Below are 20,455 nucleotides of genomic sequence, written 5' to 3'. Positions count from 1 at the left end.
GGATTCGATTTCGAAATCTCGTAGCTCTTGATTTTGCCTCGGGAATCGTTTGTCTCCAACGTGATTTCGATGAACGTGATTTCGAGAACGAATTGCTACTTATTAATGCTATTATACGGTAGTCATTGATACCAGTAAATACAGCAAGTTGTCAAGTTCACGGCGAAATTTAAAGAGATACTTGTCAAGGGATACTCGTAACTCGATTGATAAATTCATCGATGAACGAACGAATGTGAGAGAATAGGAGGGACAGAGATCGTTATCTTCGTTAGGTATCGCCAAAATGTAAAATTCATGATTCCAATTCAAAGTTATTGGGTTGCGCGGAGAAGTATAGGCAGTATGGCGGGAGAAAGCTTGATTAGGGGCTAATGAAACTTGGAATATCTTGGCAAGTCTATCCAATCCGGGGACTCCCTCGTCACTGCGAGTTATAGCATAATTATGCCGTCGCGTCGCGTTGCGTCGTCGCAGTCCATGTTAGCGTTTATTAAGCTTCGTTCCTCGATTACGCACCGTCGTCGCTTCATTTTACACTTTACGGCGATGATGAGACAAGATGGATATACGCGCGCTTACGATGCCTTCTATATGTGAAACGCGTTTTAAAAGTTCCATTCGGGGTAATAAATCGTCTTGGTTACGAAATCCTAATTAAGGTGAAATCCGTTCGAAGCTCAGATATTTTCTTTCCCGCTATCGTCGTATAATAGTAGTATCTGGGTAATATAATATTTCGGCCTCTGTACTCTGTGCCGAAGCTGCGTTCCACATTTTACTCGTAATTTGCTTGTATTTACATATACAGGTGTATTTTTGTAATAAATAACGTGATTTTAGCTGAAGCCTCAAAGAATTCGGTAATTAAAGCGGCGGAGATGGCAATTAGAATTCGACTTTAACGATAAATATTCAGATTGAGATTACACGCTGTAAGGTTTATAATTTAAATAAAGAACGAAGTAACCGATCTCGAAAGTTTTCTCATACATATTTCATGTTTCTTCTTAATGACCTGACAATTCCGCGTTTAACCTTACGATGCATTTATATACTGTTTGTTCAAAGTAAAATAATTATTTTGACGAAGGAAAGTTATTTTTATTGAAATTAGGACAGAAAATTAAAGAAAGAAAATTAAATTAAAGAAAGGGTATTTTTAACGCGTCTGTATGAATCGCACAATGAAACATCGCTAAAAAATAAACGTGTCGTCGTTATTTCGTCTTTGTTCCGCTAGTAACCGTTTGTACAGTTTTTACACGCGAAAAATAATTACGATTAGGAAGCTTACATCGTTAATGTAGATTGGAATATTCTTATGCTATTCGTTTTGGTTGACAAGAATGATCGAACGTACGAAATCGAGGAACTCGATTATTTCTGCCCAATCCGTCGAATCGATGTATCTCCAGTACGAAGCTCCTTCTTGCTGTTTACATACGAGTGAATCTCATATCTGCCATGCCATCATTGGCAGGAAGTGGGAAATTTCAGGTACCGCGGATGAATGGGGAAAAGTATTTGTAAATTTATGCGATAATTGCGGTATGTAACAGATGATTCGCGACAGCGTTAAACTTTAATCGAATTGTCGTTGGTTGACTGGTTGGTTGGGTACGTATCGCTGGCGCTCTCGATGGCATTTAATCGATCGTCAAATCGGCAAGCATTGGATGCAAATAAATTTGGAGCCGAATGTTCTATTCGACTGGTCATATAGTTTGGTTGTCGATATTACATTTCGCTGTCAATGCGTGTTAACGCAGGGTTCGCTCGCGATTCCTAAATGCTTTCAGAGAGCTTCGAATAGGAGAAATCTGTATACCAAACCGTTTTCAGTTTCGAACGTCAGCAAAACTATCTTTTTGATTTAGTATCTGCATTATTTTGAATCGTGACGAACGAAAATCAAATCGAACGAAAAGGGTCGTATTATTACAAGTGGTTTTTTCGTTTTTAGCTGCCGCTTTTACGCCGATATACGTTTATGTAATATGTATGTAAAAAAATATGTAATTTTAGAACGCGTTGACGAGCATAGGGGATGGTAACGCACGGTAACGCGCGGTAATCAAATCAAGCATATTCTATTCTTCTTCGCGAGCAATACGACCCTTTCAAGTTTTGGACTTTTAATATCCTGTACGATATAGCGTTATTTCGATTAATCTAGAAAATAGGGAGAATCGTAAAGAATGATATAGGATATAGCGGAGTAGAATAATTTGTAAGGGTGTATCCTGTGGAACGATGAACGCAAAATTGCTTAACTTTGCTTCAATATCGTCGAACGATATTGGAAATAGTTTCCCCTGGCACGAAATGAAATTTCTCCGTGGGAACATCTCGCCCGGGATTGTATCGCGTTTTTCGTGCAAAATAATCCGAGTCGAGTCTGGATTGAAACTTGACGACAATTAATGAGGCGTATTGTACCGTCCAATTTCTCGCTCGTTACTCGTCGCGTCGCACTCGCGTTCAATTGTTTCTTACTCGGTGCGGGTAACTGGTCGATTCACGATAGGACGTAGGCCACTCTCGATCCCCTTTCGCCTCGTCCTTATAATACACACCGGTTCAAAGTCTTCTTCTCTTTCCCGTTAATAGGAGCGTCTCTGTCCACGTTCCCTCCTCTCTTTCCCTCTCTAACCATTGTTCACGGTGTGGACGGTCCATTAAGGGCCTAGACGGCAATTCGCAATTCGCAATTCGCAATTCGCAATTAAATGCTTCTGCGAACGGATGCGAGAAGCACTCGGGTCTCTCTCTCTTCTCTCTTCTCTCTTTGCTCGAGGAGAGCCACTTTCGCCGGCATCTCACTGCGTCGTTGGTCTATCGGAATTTAAATAGCAACTTGAAATCTCGAGCGATCGATCCGATGGATTCTAGGATAGTAGGAAAATAATACGAAACGGACGATTTGAATGGTTCGCTTGGGATCGCAAGTCGGACGATTCTTAGTTCGATCGTGCCATTGTTGCAACGATATTATCTTTTGCGCATTTTTATTTCTTTTTTCGTTTCTACGAGCTTCAATTTTATTGAAAAACGTCGTTTCATAGGTAAGGAGGTTTTCTAACAAACAGTTAATTTCAAACAATCGCTAATAACGCATGCACGTATAGTCGTTTACTTTTATTCGATATACACATCAACGAAAAGTACATTACCTACTTGTAGGATGATTTAATATTTTTACGTAGGCATGGGATCGTTTAGTAGCATTGATATAATTGTTCAATTTCATGACTGATCGAAAATTCGAATCGAATAGAAAACTGAAGATCGAATCTTAAATAATCGATAATTATAAATAATTTCGATAATCTCCGAAAAACTTGCGACCATCGAGCCACCGTAGAACGTGGTTACTTTCTTAGTGCGATTTAATTGAAAAATTCAAAGTACTGCCACGAACAGCTACTCTCTTCCAGACAAATGTAATCGAGCTGTAACAAACGTAAGGAGCTGTACGCGCCATGCTGCAGCCTTTAAAACGAGTATCCATTGAAATAAAGCGAGAAAGCGATTCTAGAAAAGCTTGCCCTCGACGTAAGCTCCACGAAGAAATTTGGCTAAACGACTCGGACGAAGGAAACGAGAGAAAAGGCTGGCAATAACAGAATGTAAACAACGTCTGGCAACTTTTCAGGTAAGAACGTGCTTTGCGGAGCGGACGAACAAATTTCTCGCGAAACGAGAGAGGAAAAGGATACCTTTTGCCATGGCCTCGTAGACTCGGCTCTCGTGTCCTTTTCGCGAATGTGTCTCTAGCCAGGATGATGCTCGCCAGAATGGAATTTCATTTGACGAGTTTGCAAGAAGGGGAGCATACGTCAAAGAGATACCGTCGTTGTTTCCATCCAGCCGTGGAAAATGTTGCATACCATGGACGTGTGTCCATGTGCCTCTCTGTACCTTGATGTACGCGAATCTACGAACGCGACCATCTTTGTCGAAATACGTATATCCTTTTCTTCTTCTCGATTTCTTCGTTTTCCTCAATTTTTGGATCAGCGGTACGGAAGTTTTCTATCGTCGAGCCAATTTTCGTGGAATAAAGGCGAGGCTAAAATTCCCATTGTACACCCACGATGTATTTTCTCTGACACTGTGTAACGATGTGCCTAACTGTCTCGCCTGGGACGACCCTGCAGCGCTGTAAGGTACCTGTACGATCTCTTTTGTAGCGATAAACGAGCTGCAAGAGACGGACGCTCTTATCTCGAATCTATCTATGAAAAAGTAAATACGAGATTAGGGGACGACGATGGTTCAAGTGTGCGCAGGTACTCCGAGTGAAAGCGAAAGATTGCAAGAGAAATAACATTGTACTCCAAACACTTTACCTGTCATTTACCGCCATTCAGTTTTTCCTTTTTTTACGAAACACTTCAAGTTTTTCGATCAATTTCCAAGTACATTGTTCGAACACAGCGTAACTGCTACGTCGTTTTATCGAGACACCGACTTCAAACCTACGATTTAGTTAAAAACCTGTAGGACGATTTGTGCGCGGCAAAAGGAATCGGCGAGTTTGCTCCCTTTCTTTTTTCTTTTCCAGAAACATGAACATCGTAGAACGGCGCTTTTAACGGTTTGTAAAGTAACGCACGAACGCGGTCGTTGATGCATGTCCCTTATCTGTAATACGCGCCATGCATGGCGAGCGTGTTTCCGGCACTTTCTGTTCGCAGTTGCACCTATCTATCGACCCGTCCCGTCGTTCGGCTTAAGCTTGTATCCGATTAAGACGGCTAACACTTCGAATTTGACGCAATCGTTCGATTTCAGTCATCGAACGTCGTGAAACGCGGGCCCGCCTTCTCGAATGGTAAATAACGGAGAAAGTTTATAAAACGTGTCCTTGGAGAAAAATAAATTTTGCTCGTGGCGATCGACGAAAGAAAGCGATTCATGTCCGGTAAAGAAAATAGATTTCGCTTGGATAAAAAACTAAATTCGAGTTGTTTGCTTCCTCGTTTCGCGATATCATTCTAGATTTATAATATTTATTTAGATAAAAGCGCGTAACGATTAGTTTCCGTGTGAACGAATCTAATTTTCCATAGGCGGGATGGCCGCGACTGTTACGCAGAAGTTTCGTTCACCGGAAACAATTTCAACGTTCGAAGCGTATGTAGAAGATCGATTCGCCGAACCTCGGGTATCGACTTCTATTCACGATGCGGCAGGTGCTAAAATGATTCTGCCCGAACCATCGTTCGCAAGCTCGTTTAATTACACGAGCGGACTGTTTTGTCGGCGATCCTTTCGGTGCCTTTCGCCATCTCCTCGTAGCGGCAAATGTTGATAATCTAAGAGAAGAGAAGGTGAATGCCGAGGGAACGCGGTTACGTTTCCGCGGCTGACAATTCCAATGACAAAGGAGAGAAGCTTTGACGGTCGGTTGTTCAAGCACCAAACTTATCTCGATGTCTTGCGTGTCAGGACTCTGCGTCACAAAGGAGTATACAGCTCAACTCGTGGCTCTTGGTAGCTTCAGCTTTTTGCGTCCCCCCCCCCCGTTTTCCTTTTTGGTTAAAAGGAATTCGATGGAAATTCGATGAAAGAAAACATGATATTTATAAATGACTAGTAACGGTACGATATTTGTCGTAGTCGCTAAATTCTGTCTCTAAATTTACGAGCGAAAAATATTCTGTCGCGTCAGCTACGCGTTGCCCGGTCGGTAAAAACTACCATTTCGGCGCGGGACATCGCAAGACCATTTAACGTTCATCGGTGTCGTTATTGTCGCGGTTCTGTCCAAAGAGTATGCTCGATAAAACACGCACAAATATCCGACAGACAAACTGCAGTTGATTGTAACGCAGCTAATTGAACCACGCTTCGAGAACCACTCGTTTATCGTTCGACACGTAGAAACGTGCGAGACTCTGGTGTACGCCAGGAGCTCTATGGGGACTGGCACGGAACGCGACAGTCGTGTACCATGGGGACCATGTCCCTGTTTCACTGTCCCGATACGGATGAAAAGCTAACCGGTTGATGCCGTACCAGTTGTTATTTCGCCGCTACCGTCGTTCGCTCTCCGCTTCTTCGTACGATTAGAACTACTATGATTAGCAGCTCGATAGGAACATCGACATATAGGAGAGTATTCTTGTACCATTCGACACGATTCAAATTTTCATGCTGTTTCTGACTAAATTTTACTCTAATACGTTCGTTGCTTCTGATTCTGCGTCAAAATTCCGCGTTACAATTCCGATTTTATAATTCGATGAGTTTGAACGATTACGTATTCGTCTAAAAGTAAATAGTTACAGTTAAAGCAAAAAATCAAAAGTAACGTGAACGTGTGTGCTGTAATAAAAAGAGCTTATCTTACAAGATTGAATCGTTTTCCGGATCTATCAATCCGCGCGACATTTAAAAAGCATTGGCGGTAAAGTCGGCGCTGGGTGTTTCGAAGTAATGGAATTTTCTGTTGTAATTGTGTAAATGCGCGCCTAAGCCTAAAGGACACGGAGGCGCGCACCGTTCATACGATAATGTGAAAGTGCCTCGGTCGTTATTCACAGGGACACACCGTACGCCGTACAGGAATGCACTTATCCAATCGTCGCGGGCACGCGTGTACGATTCTTTCGTTCGCATGCCTGCACGAACGGTCTTTCTTCCTCCCCGGATTGGCAAGCCTAATTGCTCCGTTTCGTGGGCGATTGCCGATGGCCAGTAATCGGAAGATTACCAGCGAGGTCTTGGGCGTCTTCGCAGCGAAAACAAGATAATCGCGCGGTTCGCTTCGGCTCTTAAGAGATTTTAGTCGAGCAGTCTCGCTAACGGGAGTATTTTTCGCGCATTCGATAACGTTTTAACGCATTCGATTCCGTGACGTTCAGTGACGTCGTTCTGTTGAGAATTTCTTGAAAACGCGAGTGTAACACAACGCGTGTGTATGATCGATTTTATAATAATACGTTATTTTTTGTACATTATGAGAAATGCATCGATCTAGAATTATCGATATTACGAGACGACGTACACCGGATTAATTTTGTGTGAAATACGTGTACACGTTTGTACATACACGTACATAGCAGTGTGTCCGTACAGGACGCACAAACATCGCGGCGTTTAACAGCAACGATACTCTTTTTTAATTACGATTATATAATACTAATAATAATTCTTTTTTGTATATGTCAATATATTCGCATCGACATAGCGCGAACCATTCCAATAGATATCTGTAATTTTTCTACGCGTATTAATCTAAATTCCTGTGATAATTATTTCACATTTTTTGCTGGATACGCGTATGTACATATGTACACGTGTATATTAGATGCTAAACCTTTAAAGCTTTGACGCGTTAATGGCAGGTAGATAGTTGGTTTGTAGTTATAGAACGCTATTCTGTGCCATTTTTATCCGATAAATTATTTGTCTCGGCTACGCACCGTCGTCACTCGTACATACTCGGTCTAAAGAGAGCTTTGTTTTCTCGTGCTTTCGTAAAACGTCCAGTCAGCTTCCTATTCTCGAGATCTCTTCGTTTTATCGCGCATATGTAACAAGAAGAGTCCGATCCCGACCAATCAGTGATCCCGAAATACCCTTCTAAGCTCGCTCTTTGCACCCGCTCTGTCAACTCCCGTATGAATATACATGCATAATGTATATGAAAGAGTCTGTACATGGGGGCCACGCAGATTCTGGCGGAGTGGCAAACTACGACTAGATAGATTGCACCGGCGGGTGCTGCAGTTGCATTTTCGCTATTCTACGGTAACCTCGTTTCAACGGATTTGCGTTCTGGCATCGTAGAGGTGTGTGAAACCAGTGATAGCGGTATTTAATTTTGCAGCCAGCTGTCTGGGCTTTTTTTCGGAACGATAACTTGAAATTAACATTTCGATAGAGTCGACGGAGAAGTTCTGTAAGAACTCCAGCTGCTCTTCTATGCGTCCTATAAGTATTGTCGATCGTCAAATATGTCAATCTCTCTTATATGCCTTTGAACCTCGATAACTTGAAATTTTGTTTCAGTCACATATTTCAAAAGCTTATTTCATTCGATCGATAGATTCGAGTCGAGCGGTAGTTTTCTTTGTTTTATAAAATGCATATACGAGTAACACGATCGTGTAAAATTTAGAAAGATAATGTTTCGTTACGAATTCTCGTATTTTTTTTGTACGAGGCACGAATTCAAACGCATTGATAGTAAAAATCTGCTCTGGTCTTTAACAGCACGAGTGGAATCGAATCCTTTTTTGTGTTTTTCATTCCTTTTACCTTTTCTTTATGCTTAAACTTTATCCACGAGGTAGATCGCTTCACCAGGCTGCACGAAAAAGTAGTTCGCACTGCCTTGGGACGACCTTTACCCCTTCAAAAATATGGTCGCTTAATAATTAGCATAGCTAAGCGTTACCAAAGCTCTATATTTTCCTTACTCATTAGTTTAAGGCACGATTTACCGATGCGTCTCACTGGTTCTTGAGCTTGCACGGTTCACTTTTTACTCGCGAGAAATACAAAAGGAATTTGCCATCTATTGGATACTACATAGTACCAGAATTCACAACGCGGGAAATTTAAATCATAAAGGCGCGATTATTAGATAGAGAGATAATATCCTGTTGAAATAACACGTAAGATTATATTGACTTAAATTATAGGCAAAAACGTTTCGGAACAATACGTTATTGGAAATTTTTTATGATTTGTCGAAAGTGTTAACGATATAACGAATTAAGTAACACATAATCGACGAAATACCCGTTTAAGCTTATGTTTTTTTTTCTTTTTATAAATATTATAAATTTCTCGTTTGAATACTATAAACGACAAGAATGAAAAGAGAGGGTAGGGTCTTCGCTTGGAGAGAAATCTTTAGAAGTAGGAGCTCCAGTTGCAAAGATGACGAACCTGATAAACGAACTCTAATGGTTTCATTATGCCGTAATGAACGCTCCATAATTATATTAGGTTCGTTATACGCGGTGCTTATTAAAATTGTACGGCTGGCCAGGTATCTTCCCACGAGCTCTCTATACTGTGACCTTTTTCATGCTTTTGACTCTGATTTTCGTTGAAACATTCATCGGAACACGGTAAACTATATCAAGGTCTGACGCTAACGGCAGCAATTACGAATTGCACGAACGTAGTACATTGTGCGTAATAGTTGAAATAACTACACGCTTGAAATACATTTCGCTTAATTATTCCGTTTGTTTAGTTGGACAGTTTTGATCCTCGATTCGGACGTAACAAGCTTCTAATCTGCCCGTTTGCAATGAACTAAATGCTTGCCAACAGACTGTAGCGTTGGCGTTAATTATATGGATTGTACAGCTTATGTGTGATAGGTGATAATTGTTATTTCCATGGTTTTGGTTCGCTAATATTTATTGCTTCGATCATGGAACTTCTCAAAACGATATTGGACGATATCGAACAAGGATAAATAAATAATAAGTATCATAAGCGGCGCTTGTGAAAGAAGTCGACTTAAATCGATTATCTCATTAAGAAGCTTTAAAGGAACGTCTTATGCAGCTAACAATGACGATAAATTACTGAAAAACTAATACGTTGTTGAGAAATGAATAATCCCTTTAAAAAAGTATCGGCAATAATTTCACAAGTAACATCTAGTATTACGTTAAGAAATTGAAGCTTCTACCTTCGTCTTAGCCCAAGCCCAAGGGCGCACAAGGCGCATGATCCATCATCCGGTCTGTCTGATTGCGAGCGAGACGAACAAATCCTTTTGTCTTTTGTCTTTTGTTTTTTACTTTCTTGTTTGGCCTCTATCGCGAAGGAAGAATTCTTACGCAATGCCGCGGAGCTATAATTAAGCTCGATGTGTCTCTGGCAATACGATGACAGCCGGTGCGCGAGGTCAACGTACACAATTTGCTAGGAAACGCGTGCCTCTGCGTATGAAGCGCTTGATCCCTCCCCTCCCCTTTCTGGCCCTAATTATCCGGGCTGCGCTCCCTTCAGGGATCGTATGCACTCCGAGCGTTGCCGAATAATCCCTCGTGCGACTTCACCGTTGCCCACATTGTACGCAACCTGTGACATTGTTTCGAACACGTACACGCATTTTCGTATGCGCGCACGCGCTCACAATCACTCACGAAGTACATACATATATGTACGAGTATATTCGTTTCTTCTCTCTCGTGCTTTCGCCTTTTCCTTTTCCACCTTGTCTTTCGTGTCGACCGTTGAGTCGTTGCTCTTACCGTACGATCGTATCTGTCTTTTGTCAGCGAATCGATAGTCTTGCACGCGCGTTCTGTGACAACGTACGCCGCAGTCTGCGCGGTAACCCGCGTCGTACCGATTCATGCTCTCTATTCGTTGTGCGTACGTTCCATCGAAACGATGCGATGGATGGCTACGATGGATGAAAAGACGTTCGTGAACTCACGGATGAACCACGTTCCAGCTCTCCAAGTCTTTCGTGTACGTGCAATAGCTGGGAGCTGAATGGCCGATGATGCGATCTTATTGCCGATTGGAGTGTTTATAATACGTACATCTATAGCAACTTGTAGCCTTCTGCGCATCGAGGATTTTCTCGTACGACCGAACTTCATCGTATGCTTTTCAACGTTTTCGAACGAAACATCTTGAAATCAACGGTTTTGTTTCATAAAGGAAACATTATAGATAGTTTTAAATTTATTCGTAAAATAGATATTACGAGGAATCCAACACAGGTACGGGTAAAAATGAAAGTCACGAAGTACAGTTCGCGTTCGCTTCTCCGTTCGAGACGGTATCTTAAGTCGGCAGGCCGAATGAATAATCCGCTTGACGCGAAGACAAGCAGAACGTACAAACTTGTGCTTACTTAATAAAGCTAACGTAGAACAGCAACGGTCGGAGGCACGTTTGAGAGAAGGTTTTGTCGTATTCTCGGACAAAGTTCGAGCGTAGATCCAAGAGTGGCGCGATGCCATCCCAAATAACGAGGCTGCAATTTGTCGTCTCGGCAATATTAAACCCTTCTTTGTTACGACCTCTGTCGCTAACGTTGCTCTCGCCGTTGTTGCAGAGAGGATGTCGCTTACCAGTTTTTTGCTACTAGCGACGCAGAGTGCTTTCTAAAAAAATATTTGTATCGTTTACTTCCAAAGCTTGGAATTTACGTTACGGAGCATATAACGCGTTAATTTTAATAGTTGCGAGGAGAGTAGATAATAATAACCGGGTGTTTTCCTATTAATAAAAAGGGGACGCTTCGGCAAGCTTTTCACTTTTGCCCTGATGTTATATTATCCGTGTTATTCTATAATACAAAAATAATACGACCTGCGGCATAAAAATATGTTTTGCGATATAAAAGTATGTATCGGCCGAATGCTATAGAAAAGACAAGTTGTTTCGTTGAATCGAAGCTACGTGTTTCATAGCCGGCAAATTCCGGCGGTCGGTCCGTCCTTTCTTTTTCGAATGCTCTTTCGAATATACCGATATCAGTGACGAAATCGATCGAAGACTTGCCAAAAAGAGAGAGGATTACTTTCAAAGCAGTGGGTGGAATCGATTAAAGCGCTTAAGAGCACGTGACGCGTACGTAATATGGCAAATTTTCCAGCCACGATCGCATTATCGTTACGCCATTACAACGGGGTCGGTGTAAAATGCGTCGCAACAATGGGACGGCAGCGGCCACCCTTTCACGCATGGAAAAAAGCGGTAGTTAATAGTCGTATCCCCGTTATGCGCGTACGTGTGCAAGTTGGAAGGGAAAAAGCCGGGGTACGAGGGCTGGAAACGAAACGAACGCGGTGTAACTCTCAAGGGGATTGATTCGGAGCGGTCCAGAAGCATAGAGGGTTCGTATCGATTACTCGCACCCATCGCATCGGGCGCATCTACGTGGAATACGGCAGAGTCGTGTCCCTCGATGCCCACCCTTCATCTTCCGCTCGCCATTGACTACTCGAATGGATTTTCCATCGGTTTCTGAAAGCCTTTCGTCGCGTATAACAACGAAGAAAGCGAACCTTTGAGGGAAAAACGAGGAAGCCCTCGATCTATGAAGGAGTTTCTCTTCATAGAATTTTATCGATCGTTCTGGCACGCGCACGTGCCATTGCCATTGTCTATCGAGAGTTTACGGAATGTCCATTGATCGGAGATTTATAAACGGAAAGTAACGTGATCAATGGTGTGCGCGTGTGTGTCCGATACGTTACGTCGTTGATTATAGAAATTCCGTTTAAGATATACTACTGGAGTTTAACGTTCTGTATTTGACGTTGCGATAACTAGATTCATAGTCGTGCAGATAGTCACGCGGACTGCAAAACAAATTGGAAACGCAGTGTTATCTTGGATTCTTTTTCATTAAATATACGCGTTTATTCGACCAGTCGCGGAGAGACGCGATCGCGAGGAAGCGCGTCGACGGGAGTCGTAAATTCCCGTTACGATTAGATAGATAATCGACGCCACGAACCGATCGATCCCCTATTTCGATTAGGACGATAGGATCGATTAGGATGGTTTTAATGAGTAGTGTTTGAGTAACAGTTCAAAGATATATTATATTTCCAACAACATTATATAGAAGATAGTTACGCTGGTGTGTAGATATGAATTAAGTAAGCGAATGATCGAAGGGTGGAAACTCGGTAAAGAGATGTTGACCGATCCGTAGTCGTAGATTCAGTGAAGTCCGGTGACGATGCTGTTGCAAAGGAAAACTCTTGCTCGGTGGAGATTGCCTCGCCACTGGTCGCTTGCTGGTCGAATCCTAGGAAACACGAGAAAACCCAGGTTTCTCTAATTTTTACCTGATGGAGCAGTAACCATAAAGTACCTCCTAACTCGAGGACGTTTTATGCTACTTAACGGCCTCAACGGCCTTAACGGCCTTAACTATAAATCAAAAAGCCTCGTTTTATGACAGTTCCTTAGAATTATTGCGGTCCAACTAATTGTGTTGACGTGGCGAGTGGCCGCCTCGACCGAGGGATAGATTCCGGGCTACGCAAGCATTCACCCGACGAAACGATACGACGATATACATACGTTTCAAGCGCTCAGAGTTTTTTAATTATTGTTCTTTTTTTTTTAATTCAAGTGATCCAATATCTAGCGTATAAATATCGATTTTAAGTGGATTTTCATTCGATACTGTTCCTCGAAGATTATTTCATATTCGATCACACGATAATGGAATAATCGTATAACGATCGTGTCGCGTTTATACGCAGGTATATCTTTTTTTATAAAATATTTTAGTCGTTCCAACGATCGATGACAAATATAACGTTTCGTTTGAATTGTCCCAAGTATTTATCTGTTGTAGCTTGAAATTTTTACCTCATCGACTTTTTACCATTTATCGTGTATTAATTTGCACTTTGCGCTAATATCATGGTTAAAAAGGATCCTGAAACAAGACACTGCTTCCGTTCGTAGGTATATCAATTGTAAATCTTAACAGCTCTTTCCGTTGAAAACAGTTTGGCTGGAGTGTTTGCATCGTTTGCAACGGTGCGGTTAAAATATTCGTCTCATTTATTGGAGAATGTTGAGCCGTAATCGCACGGTAACGTAGAACGAGAGCGCTTTCCATTAACCAAACCTCCTGGCATGATCTCCCATTAACCATCGACCATGCGGGAGTGTAATCTCGGTTTGCGAATTCAGACTTTGCGGTTCGCGTTAAATGGAAATCGTTTCAACCTGTTTCGCCGTATTGGCCGTTTCCTCGTTGTTTACTTAATTATTTTACGATTTAGATATGCTTGTCCCGTGATGTGCTTAAAAATCTGTTAAATCGTCGTACCACTATCCGGGATGGAATGACGGACTAACGGACCGTCCGTTCGAAACGTACATCTCGGTCGATGGAACGAATTCACGAAATTCACCGCGAACGACCAACCCGAGCTCGCTCGCGACTTCCTCCGACCTTATCTCTCGTTTCTTGCCCTCGAGCGATGATCTTAATCTTCGTTCCTAAGATCTTGACAGCGAGCTACTTATTCGAGCAACTCCTTGTCTCACCGCAAACGCAGTCTCGTTCCGCTGCAGTCACCCCATGCCTTCGAACGGAGCACCTCGGTTAGAATTAAGGGCTGGATACCAGGGTGGAAATTGTGCGGCAGTTTGTATCGGATTTGCATTCCGCTGGAATAATGGCCGTCGGAGTTTCCTGAAGAACCGAGGGGAGAACACGGGACAACAGATAAGACAGGACTTGCTGCGATAATTACGATCTTTCCATTCGTTCGCATCGACAGTTTGCCCACGGGATACTTGAAACAGAGAAAAAGGGAAATCGTCGAAAGAAATAACGAACGAGCTTCTTTTTCCGATAGCTTCGAACCTCGCGTCCTTTTCCTCCTCTTTCTCCTTTGCTTCTTCTTTCTTGCTTCTTTCCACCACGTGCAAAAATTCGGTGCGGTATATTAAGCGATGCAAGAACGACGGAAAATGCGAAGCGCTCGACCAGCTTCATGGCTCGTATAAAATTAAACGTCGTCGTTTTTAGTATTCTCGTTGCAACGGTGCGACGAATACGAATTCGAGTCATTTTCCATTGTGAAATTTGAAATTATCGTTTCATTTACGTTGTTACGATGAAAACGAGTGAAAATTTTATAAAATCCAGAACGACGTGCAAGGTTTATTCGATTATTAGTTTAATGGTTTTAAAGTTTGCAAACGGAAACACGGAACACATATGTATTTGATCTCATAGTTGCGTTTCGTTCTAATTGTTCTATCCTTTTAATCCTTTCGATCCGGTTGCGTCACATACGTTCCAGCGAACCTTTTAAATTCTCTTTGGATTAATTCGTTAATACGTATTCTATCATTCGTATCCCTCTTTTGTTGGTTCCACGGGACAGCCAAAAATATCCCGGCACCTGTATAAATTATTCAAAGCCGAGCATAAAGGTAACTCTCGTTGAGCCGCTCGTTGCTACACGGAGGAGACGCTAATCGCTTTGACTTTTCGACTATTAAATTAACATCTTTGTTCGCTTCCAGCAAGTTGCTAACAGTGTCATTCTTGCCGAGCTTTTCGATTACTTCGTGATTCCTATATACGATTTATGATTACAACGAGAGTTCGTGAGAAAGGATCGAAGGATAGAAGACAAAGATGTTACTCCGTCGATCATCGATCGATTCCGTTAATTATCGTCGATTAATTCCGTTTACAAATAAAGAAGGCGTTGCTGTTTTTCGCTACGACGAATGTCTTTAATCTCGCGTCGTACCACTACTAGATCGCGGGAAACCACGATACGACGAAAAATTATGATAGCGCAACGTGAAAATACAAACGTATCCGTTGCGGATATGTTAGAGATCCGTTTTGGTCATCCAGACGCTCTGGCGTAACCGTTGGACGTCTACTCGTCTGACTGCCTACGTACACTCGGTTGACTCGTTTTAACCCACGTAGAACGCGTTAATGAACTTGGAAAAGATCACCGCGAAGGATAACGTCGACGTAACCTTGTAGTCGTCTTAGAGTTTTAAGGTGAATCACTTTTGCCACGATTATCGTTTGCGCAAGCTTCATGGTCGCTTTCTTCCGTTCGCGGCAAACGCTCTCGATTCTTTTGGATTGTTCGATTAAACCGCTTCATTTCGCGAATTAGGCGTGCATGCGAACAACTTGCACAACATTTTAGAATTATGCTGTCTCGCGTGATATTGCTTGCGCGTCGCAACGTTCTACGGATATGTTCGGTATTTTACCTTTATACAGAGGTGCGTATCGCTGTTTGAAAGTTACTTCAATGTGAAAGTAAAACGCCACTTTTCTAATTCGCTGAATTTTCTTAGCACCTTCGTAATATTACGAACATTTTATATGAAAAGACCATCGGAGAAATATTTGTTAGGGAAGTGTTTTCCAGCGTTCGGAGGAAAGTGCTTTGTATCGATGTGTATTTTTAAATATTTGACGCTGAATACGAACTGCCGTAACTTACGACTTTTCTCGCGAAACAACGCATCGATCTTGCGTCTACTGGTGGAGCTATTAAACAGAGCGAGGCAGAAGGAAATAAACCGACGAAGACGAATAGGTTTGTGGATGACGACGGTATTAAAAATGCCACGGGTAAGTGGTATAATTTTATTTAGTGAGAGACGGTCGTCGGTTCGACTCGTTTCTCAGGCTTAACCAGATACGGTCGTTATCGGGCAGCTTCACCTCGAAACAAAAGCTCGGAAAAGTGCAGAGGCGGAGGTGAAAAGAAAAACAGGAGACAGATAACGTCGAGGGCCATAGACGAGGGCTATAGAAACAAAAAGAAAGTTCCCTTGAAACGAGTCGTTCTCGAAACCCAGCACCGAGCACAGCGGAGATTTTCCAACGTTTCTCAACCGCTCTTTGTCCACTACGAAATACCTAAGAAATGATTTTCGTCCGACAATTGCTTCCGTTTCCTTCTCTAGGAGCTTTAACACGGATCTCTGAAAAAGACGTAGCTATGCGCGTACGTAGTTTTTATTTCGTTTGACGCCTGAAGCTGTTTATTTATATCGGTTAAGGTTAACACGACGGAGGAGTAGTTATTTTTATTCTATTGCATTTACGTTCTTTTAAATTACTCGAAGGACTTCCCTCCTATTCAAAGAGTGAATATACGATTTAAAGTGCCTCGAGGAACGATAGGATAATGCCATTTGCGATCGTAACGTGCTTCAAGCGTGGAAAGCAAAAGATTAGAAGAATGCTCCATGAAAACTCTAACGTAGGAAAGAAGCACGACTTTTATCTGTTATTTATTTCGAGGCAAACATTGCGACTATATTCGTGGAACAATATAGAATATTAATTCGACGTTTTGCAGGAAAAGTGAATATTTACCGAATAACTTAAAGTCGGTTTTTCGACAGTTTCGATTAATAATTTATCTAGTTAAATAGCGTAATATATAAAGTTGGCCGATTATTTTAAAAAATTTTATTAGGAACCTTTGATAAATATCTTTGATGAATATCCTATTTTACGAAACTTATCGCACTAAAGTAACATATTTCGTTGAACTTGACGCAGAGTGTTGAGCTCATATTTTTCGACTATGAGATTAATTTGCATTAATGAAGTGGCATTTGGAGCAGCTACGAACCAGTTGCAGCGTATTTTGCAATTGCTTCGATCGAGTTTTCATTGTATCAGCTCATTACACGTTTCGTTGTGTCCTCTAGAACCACCTACGTAAGTAAATTCATATTCATTTTTCATTTTCATAATACAAATTCATCGTTTTCCGAGAATCTCCTGGTAACGGCGACAACACGCGGCGCTTGGCGTTTAACGCGCGGAGCATCGTTTTGCATACAAAATAGACGACGTTACTCATCCCCTCAAATAATAATCGAGAGTCATTCACATGCATGCCAGTTGAGTGCGGTGGTTTATACACCGAACAAGGAAGTCGCTAGGATGCGCGGTTCCGTATATCGAGACTGTCTGGCACGCCTGTCTGTAACGTATGACACACTGACACGCACACACGTAAACACATACACGTAAAACCTTCTCGATTCGCGTTCATACCATCTACAAATTATTTCTTAATACCTTCGACGACGATTCGTTGCTTTCGCTCGGACAAGCGTTTGCAAATTCTTTGGAACGTCTGCTTTAACAGTTTCGAAAATTGCTATATATACCGTCGCTGTAAAGTCTAGCGTAATTCTTGCCATCTTGCATTTATAATGAAAATACGCGCGTATTTATCGTTGCCTTCGTTCCTACACAGCGCGAGAATTCGACAGAGGTTATGGCCCAGAATTAACGGCCGACGACACATCGGGAAAAAAGAGAGAAAGAGAAAGAGAGAGAGAGAGAGAGAGAGAGGTGGGAGGGGGCGGGGGAGGTGCGGGATATAGACGCATGTGTTCTGGCAACTCTTCAAACGATGCATTTCCGAAAATCAATTTCGCGGTGAGTCCCTGGCGAATTCAGCTGTCGCGGCTTGAAACTGGCTCGTCGCGTCGCATCGTGTCGCGTTGTCGAGCCAATGAAAATTAAAACGTCGGCTTCGAAATTCCCGGCAGGTTACGAAAATAAAATTTTCCGCAGTTGCGTTACAGAATTTTTGTCACTTGGACGGTTAATCCCGATGAAAGTGAAAGCGCGCTAATTTTGAACATTTTTAGAGTAATTTAAGCGATAAAGTTCGTAAATCGTTGTTTTCCAAGTTGTTCACGTTGTTTGAGAACCCAAGCAGAAATTTGTACAACCTACGCCGAGGTTTTAGATAACGAGATAGCGATTTCTCTGTTCCCATTAAAAAACGACGATACAGGAAATTTCCAAAGATATCGTCTCGATCGTTTTGTTTTAAAAACATGTACCTACAGTTACGCGATCGGTATACGTATGTACCTGGTACCTAGATATCTCGATCGTTTGGACTTAATACAACGTCACGATCGGTAGGCGTAATAATAAAAATAACGTTAATTATTCGAAGGAAGAGCGCGATCCTAGCTTATCTTTCGTGATGAATGTGTGAGAAAGTACGAAATCTGTGTGTACGTTTGGCAACTTATACCGTTTCGTCAAATATTTCGCTTATTTTTTTTTTACCGAAAATTATTGTTTATTCCTCGACGATGCGATTAGTTGGCGCGAGTTCGGTGTTTCTTAAGAGCGCGATGATTATGCAATTAATCGTGCGTCGATCGTTCCTTCGGATCTAACAGGTTGTTGCGATCCAAGGACAGCCTCTTTGGTTGAACAGCCTAAACACTCTCTCGAGAGTCGGTGCAAATCGGGTCAATCCTTTCGGCATTACGAGTCAAGCAGGAAATTCGACGTAATAGAGAAAATGGCGGTAAATGCGGCTGTATTCTGGTCGAGCCTAACGAACCGTTCTTATCCGCTCACAATGGCGTATCGCGCATATTGCCCGAACGATTGGGCAAAAATATTCGTTCGTGTCGCGTTGTTCCACCGAGCATTGGCGCTTTCTGTCGGTGAAAGTCGTTTGTCCTTCCTGTTGATAGCACGCGTATGACTTGACTTTGCCTGATTCAACGGCAAAGCCATCGGGATTCGTATTCGTAGACGCGATAATTTGATAATCGGTTCGTCTCGTTCAACGTCGTTAAACGTTAATGTCAAATTTCCGGTACATACGCTATAATCTCACGAAAATGCCAAACGATCGTCTCCCGTTACAAAATTCAGGATCCAAGATCAAATCCCAAAGCGATCGATGCTTTTCTTCTTCCGCATGCTTCTTCCAATTACTATTAATCGATCGGCGCTAAAATTCATCGAAATTCAAGGAAAATTCTCGATGAACGTAATGCAATTTCAGCCGCGTGTGCGCTCGCTACGAAATTGGCGAACGATTGCCTCGGAGATGGGAGATTCCTCGTCGAATAAATTACATTTTGTCGCAAATTGCGCGCGATACGCAGTTTTACAGTCGCCGCGTAAACGGTCTTAATGAGTCCATTGTTAACATAGGCTGTACCAACACTAGGGGCATCGCGTTTGACACCGTGTGCATTGTGCATGCTCGTAACACAGCTGCAACTGCCAACCGTTTCCAACCCGTTATTACGGCAGCAGGTTGGGTCTTGGATCATTCGCGTAGCCTTCATTGGTCCATTGTACGTTAGACGGTCAGTTTACTAATATGCTCGCTTGTGTAGATGGAGACAATCGGTGGCTAGACGCGATTATTTCTTAAGCTGAAATTGCAAAATTATCGATCGTTGGGAATATTTTCAAGGGAGAAAATCGGGAATCTCTAATCACAGTTCCGATCGTCAAGTTGAATAGATTCCTTTCAGTTTCAAGAAGGTTTCCTTGATGTTTCGGATATCGCTTGAAATAAAACAGCTAAAAATACAATTACAGATACGCAACTCGATCTATATAAATAGAATTATTTGCATAAAAGATATCATTTATAATCCTAGATTTATAATCAACGAGCTGCCACTCGTCTTAGTTTTTTCACATAGTAAATCGCTTAATAATCGCACTGTCAAACAATAACGCCGTTATTCGAATAAAAGCATTTGGAATTCCTCAGCGGAGTAAGAAATAAAGGGCATAATGCGACGGGTTCGAAGAAAAATCATCGTCGAGGCAGCAGTCGTCGAGAGTCTTTTAGTTGGAGCAACGATGCGCGAACACGGTCTTTATATTTTTGTCTTCTCGGCTGTTTATCGTTGGCCAAGCAGGAGCATCAGGCAAATGGATGTTCCATCAGGGAGGGGGGGGGGGGGAGAGGACTTTAACGAAGTGCTCGCGTAATTAGCGGCGCGTTGCTCGAGGATCCGCGAATATCGTATTTGTCTCGGTGTTCACCGACGTTTTGCCTGTTAACGTTCGATTCGTGAAATGATTTCGCGACCTAATTTACGTCTCCTTCGGTCTGTCGTAAAATCTTACGGACTGATGATTTCAATTCGATTCGTCCCCATGGTCGTTCGCGGG

General features: G+C 42.2%; 1 protein-coding gene and 1 non-coding gene across 3 annotated transcripts in view; one reads left to right on the top strand and one right to left on the bottom strand.

The window, feature by feature from the left end:
- Positions 1 to 20,455, top strand: part of raskol (Ras GTPase-activating protein raskol) — a 255,886-nt gene that overhangs the window by 19,204 nt on the left and 216,227 nt on the right. The window lies entirely within an intron of this gene.
- Positions 8,303 to 8,452, bottom strand: LOC117154365 (U12 minor spliceosomal RNA). The gene has a single exon (XR_004463756.1). It is a non-coding gene; the product is annotated as a U12 minor spliceosomal RNA (small nuclear RNA).

The sequence above is a fragment of the Bombus vancouverensis genome, chromosome 3 (assembly GCF_051014615.1).
Source record: "Bombus vancouverensis nearcticus chromosome 3, iyBomVanc1_principal, whole genome shotgun sequence".
Taxonomy (NCBI): domain Eukaryota; kingdom Metazoa; phylum Arthropoda; class Insecta; order Hymenoptera; family Apidae; genus Bombus; species Bombus vancouverensis.
This window is presented reverse-complemented; position numbering and strand designations above follow the sequence as displayed.